The sequence below is a fragment of the Periplaneta americana genome, chromosome 7, assembly GCF_040183065.1.
Source record: "Periplaneta americana isolate PAMFEO1 chromosome 7, P.americana_PAMFEO1_priV1, whole genome shotgun sequence".
NCBI classification, from domain to species: domain Eukaryota; kingdom Metazoa; phylum Arthropoda; class Insecta; order Blattodea; family Blattidae; genus Periplaneta; species Periplaneta americana.
In genome coordinates, this window is record NC_091123.1 from 23,039,090 (window position 1) to 23,044,923 (window position 5,834).

Sequence of the window (5,834 nt, forward strand, 5' to 3'; positions counted from 1 at the left end):
TACTACAAAAATACGGAAGAAAGTAAATTTTGATTAATTACATCATAATATGTTTATGTGTGTTGTCTCCAACAACTTTTGTAATTTTCTCAATTTTAACATTTGTGAAAATGCTATAAAATTCCCTAAAATGGTTGTCAAATAGTCTGGATCTGTTGAAGCTGCCTGAAATTATTATAAACTCATAACAATTATTCTTCATCTAGAGCTCATATTTTGAAAACTTTAGAGTTAATCTGGAGATAGAATGAGTTAAACAGTTGGAGTATAAGAAAATGACAATGGACAATTAAAGTAGTGATAAGCAAACACAGTTAAAATAAGTTTTATTTCATTTGAAATGACAACTGAAGCCTACACAACAAATTAATAGATTTCCTTGCAACATAAAATTATTATTTCTCTTTCTACTGAAAACAATTAACACAACCTGAGTTAAAATCAAAGCATAAAGGCATAAAATTTGTTCGTAATCTCTTGTACAATTCAAATAACCAATGTTAACTTAAAAATAACTAATTTGTACAGTATCAGTGATCTTCCAGAGTGCATATTCTGCAAACACACTGCTAGAACCTTTGTAAAGTCAGATAAAGATTGTACTTATGCAATCACATGCATATTAATAGTAAACTCCATTAAAACACAAGAACCTATGCTTATGCACAATAAACAACAACTGTGAAATAGTGAGATATCTAAATCAAAATTTTTGAGGTTTCAAAGAATATAATGCAATACATTTCAAACAGGTAAGGCACATTACAACAAAGAATGATGGGTGGTGAAAAATGGTGATACTGATGAAATATTCACCCAATTCCAGAACTTCATGTTTTCTTGGCACCTCTGGATTTACCAGAAGTCGTCCGTTTTTTCGAGACAAGGGATTTCTTGCCATCTAAGGCCCTAGCCCTCAACTCGTCTTCCATTGTTTCATTAACAGTTTTTGAGATCATTTTCTTAAGTTTCTGTGCTGCCTGATGTTTCTGTTTCTTTGGAGCAACGGGACGATCTGAAATTAATTGTAATTTTGATTATGGATAACGACCTGAGAAACATGTTAAGGGGAAAGGTATACCTTTCGCTAGTATAATTTTACTATATTTCAACATTTTTTTCCTCAGAATCTAGAGATCCTCTGAAAATAAAAATTAGCATGCTTAATATAAACTAGCTGTATATCACTGAGCAATTTTAATATTTTTCAAAATCTCCAGGTATTGATCAAACTCCAGCAGAATTAATACAAGAGAGTGGAAATGCATTAGCTAGTGAAATTTATAAGCTTGTACTTGCTATTTGGGAAAAGGAAATTGTACCAGAACAATGGAAGGAGTCCATAAAAAATAACTGTATCCATCTTTAACAAGGAAGAAAAGACTAATTGTAGTAACTTTTGAGGAATATCACTTTTATTGATACCGTACAAACTTTTGTCCAATATTCTTTTGAGAAGATTAACTCCATATATAGCCTGATGAAATTATTGGGGATCATCAACGTGATTTTAGACATAATAGACTATTGATCACATTTTTTTGTATCCCACAAATATTGGAGAAAAAATTGGAGTATAAGGACAAAGTTCATCAATTATTAATAGATTTCAAAAAGGCATATGACTCAGTAAAGAGAGAAGTTTTATATAATATTCTTATTGACGTTGGTATTACCAAGAAATTAGTTTGATTAATTAAAATGTGACTCAGTGAAACATACAGCAGAGTCCTTATAGGCCAGTTTCTGTCTGACACTTTACCAATTCACTGAGGGCTAAAGCAAGGAGATGCACGTTTACCTTTTAGCTTTGCTCTAGAATATGCCATTAGGAAAGTTTATGCAGATGACATGAATATATTAGGAGAAAATCCACAAACTATTAGGGAAAACACTGGAATTTTACTTGATGCAAATAATGAAATAAGTCTGAAAGTAAATTCCGAAAAACAAAGTATATGATTATGTCTAGTAACCAGAACATAGTACAAAATGAAAATATGTTGCTGTCTAGTGCCTTGCATCTGGCAATGAAGCCATTAGCAGTCGTGCTTTCCAATACTTTTGAACTGTAGTTTCTTCTGATCTTAATGCTTCACAGGTCTTCAAGTGATCTTCATTCATTTCTGCTGGATCGTTACACAGGACACATATTGGTGAAGCTGAGATACCTATTCTGTAGAGATGACTTGCTAGACAGTCATGATTTGTCAATAGTCTGAAGGCTGCAACTGCTGTTTTCCTTGGTCTCTGAGGGATTATATCTGGGTTGGAAAGTAGTGCAATCCATTTTCTGTCTTTAGCATTTGATTCTATTTCTTGTAGGTATGAATGAAAAAATTTTGTAGTGATCAAGCATTTTATTGAGGAATATGAGAAATTAAATTTAGACTTTTGTTTTATTGTTGTGCCTTTCTTTACGAGTGTGTCTGCGGTTTCATTCCCCATGACTCCACAGTGTACTGGAATCCATTGGAGATGGACAATCTTATTAACTTTTTTGGAGTTAAAATATAAAATATAAAAATTGGAAATTTATCCTTTGAAAAGTTGGAAAAATTCAAATAACTTGAAGCAATAATAACAAATATAAATAACACTCAAGAGGAAATTAAACGAAGATTAAATATGGGAAATGCCTGTTATTATTCGGCTGAGACGCTTTTGTCATCCAGTCTGCTTTCAAAAAACTGACACTTCAACAAACAGTTATGTTACCGGTTATTCTTTATGGTTGTGAAACTTGGAGTCTCATTTTGAGAGAGGAACAGAGGTTAAGTGTGTTCGAGAATAAGGTGCTTATGAAAATATTTGGGGTAAGAGGGATGAAGTTATACAATGCAGAGCTGCACACATTGTACTCTTCACCTAACACAATTAGGAACATTAAATCCAGATGTCTGAGATGAGCAGGGCATCCAGCCGTATGGGTAAATCCAGAAATGCATACAAAGTGTTAGTTGGAAGACCTAAGGGAAAAAGACCTTTGAGGAGGCCGAGATGTAGGTGGGAGGATAATATTAATATGGATGGAGGAAAGTGAGATATAATGCTTGGGACTGGATTAATTTTGTTCAGGATAGGGATCAATGGTAAGCTTATGTAAGAGTGGCAATGAACCTCGGGGTCCTTTAAAAGCCATTTGCAAGTAATAGTTATTTTAAATAATATATGAAAATCTGTGGAGTATTTTGTTCAGCAGGACAGGATTTATATAGTACAGTAAAATCCCTTGTAACCGGCACCCAAATAGCCGACAACGGCACTTTTGGCTGGGCAAAAAAAAAAAAAAAAATTAAATCTGCCACATAGCCACAGTCTGGGCCGTCAGTTTTGCCACATTAGGAAGTTTGCACGAACTTCCTAATGTGGCAAAACTGACAGCCCAGATTGTGGAACTTACATTTTCATTGAATATTCGAACCTAAAATTAGTGTCTTATTTGTGTTGTGTGATGTGTTTTAATAAGGAAAATCCACATTTTTTTATGTTTATTCAGTTATTAGCAAGTGATAGAGAAATAAGCAGGCATGCTTCCGAACAGGGGCAGCGGCATTTCCTCTAAGGTTGGAGCCCAGTTTAGGTATGTGTGCATTAATCGAAAATTAGGGGCTGGAAAATATTGAGAATAGACTGCGTGTTTATATGACATTTTTTTTCCATTAATACACACACACCTAAACTGCCCTCTAACCTTAGGGGAAATGCCACTGCCCCTGTTCAGAAGCACACCCATTCAATTAACCGGCAAAATTTCGTATCTGGAACTAGCCTGGTCCCTTTGGTGCCAGTTAAGAGGAATTCTACTGTAACTCAATAAGTATTTAAAATATTTTAATGAAACTTTGCATGCATGTATAGCTCTCCTGTATGAACAACATACAGTAAAATATTTAATGTAGAATGTATAGTTTACTTCAAAAAAATGATAATATTGATAAAAATCTTTTTGAAAAATCTAGTAGGGTCTATATGAAATTTGAAAAATAGCATATATTGAAATTACATATTAAGAGATTTAAAGGTATGTTGTAGATGTGTTTTTTTAGTTTGTTATTTAACGACGCTGTAACAACTACTAGATTATTTAGTGTCGATGGGCTTGGTGATAGTGAGATTGTATTCGGTGAGACGAGTCCGAGGATTTGCCATAGTTAGCCTGACATTCGCCTTATGGTTGGGGAAAACCTCGGAAAAACCCAACCCTGCAATCAACCCAAGTGAAAAATGAATCCACACCCGAGTGCAATTTCAAATTGGCAGGCAAGCATCTCAGCGACTGAGCTATGCCGGTGGCCTGTAGACGTTTATGAAAAATAGCTCAAAACAAGAATACTAAAACCTCAATAATATGCTGCGCCCATTACCTAAATCTCAAATGAAAAATAGGCTATACAACCTTTCTCATTAGAACCAATCTCGATTCCGAGGGTGAAACTAAATTAATGGCGTGAATATGACTGGGGGAATTTATTAGGTCTAGTTAATGAAAGCAAAATATCACACCTCGCTATCATGATTTATGACCGACCCTTTTATCAATGTAGAAAAAATATTATATACAGTAAGTTGGTACCTACTGATTCTATGAATACAAACATACCATAATACAATATGCCTATTGCGATTCCTGTACCAAACATGGCTATTCATTTTGATACATTTAATATTTGTCCACTACAAATTATAATTAATTGCGTTAATATTAATTAATTATAACGCCGACTTTGATAGTCATTCAGAATGAGCAAAAATCTCTTAGTCGTCATAATTTGATAAATGCTTCATCATGCGAAAAAAAAAAAATCAAACGGAACGAAACTAACAATGAAATTTACATTTTATATTAACAATGAAATTTACATTTTACATAATTAGAAAACGATGCGAATGTCCTCACATAGCCCAAGCTTTACACAGAGCTTCGTATCATGCTATGCAGGGGAGGGATAATAAAGACCCACGCCACGCTATTATAGACCCACTACACTATTGATGCACAAACTCAAGTTCAGCACGTCCACAATGACCCACAATTTATTATAGAAATGAGAAAGTATCTTAAACTGTGAAGGTACTATACATATAAATAAATATTATATTGTTTTCTAACGCCTTTAGTGCAATTTAATATCAAAACTTGGTCATATACATAAACAACAGAACTATTAATTTTTCATTAGCCAATTCTATTCTAATATTGACGCACGGCTAGGTTACTTACTTCTCCTTTTAGATACTCCCTGTGCTTCCCTTTTAGCCTTCTTCTTTGATTTAGTCTTAGTTGGCAACTTAGTTTTCACTTTAAGTTTACCTTGAGGCATTTTTGCACTGTTTTCAAAAGTTGCTTTATAAAGAACAGGTAATTATATTTGTTAAATGATTCTAAATACAATTTGCTTTCGTTACCGACGCACAATTCCTCCCCGAAGTCCCTCTGTCTCTCTGTCAGAGTAGCCAACCTGAACACGAGCGAGTCGGCTACAAACGTCCCGAAATTCAGCTACAAAGACTGAAATTAAGCTACGCTCAAAACTTGAAGAATTTGCACATATTATGTTGTTCATTGTGCTGCGTTCAACTATGATTTTATTGCCTGTTATATTAATTTAATAAAAATAATTCGAAAGAGGTACGAATACGGTAATAATAATAATAATAATAATAATAATAATAATAATAATAATAATAATAATAATAATAATAATAATTATTATTATTATTATTATTTTTATTAAATTAATTAACAGGCAATGAAATCATAGTTAAACGCAGCAATTGGGTTAGTAATGTTAATATTTATAATATTCATTATTACTTCTTACAAACCGAAA

General features: G+C 33.3%; 1 long non-coding RNA gene across 1 annotated transcript; it reads right to left on the reverse strand.

The window, feature by feature from the left end:
* Positions 1-309: 309 nt before the first annotated feature.
* LOC138702975 (uncharacterized) lies at positions 310-5,453 on the reverse strand. Its single transcript, XR_011332930.1, has 2 exons — positions 5,225-5,453; positions 310-1,015 (listed from the first exon to the last, which is right to left on the reverse strand). It is a non-coding gene; the product is annotated as an uncharacterized lncRNA (long non-coding RNA).
* Between the last annotated feature and the right edge of the window lie 381 nt (positions 5,454-5,834).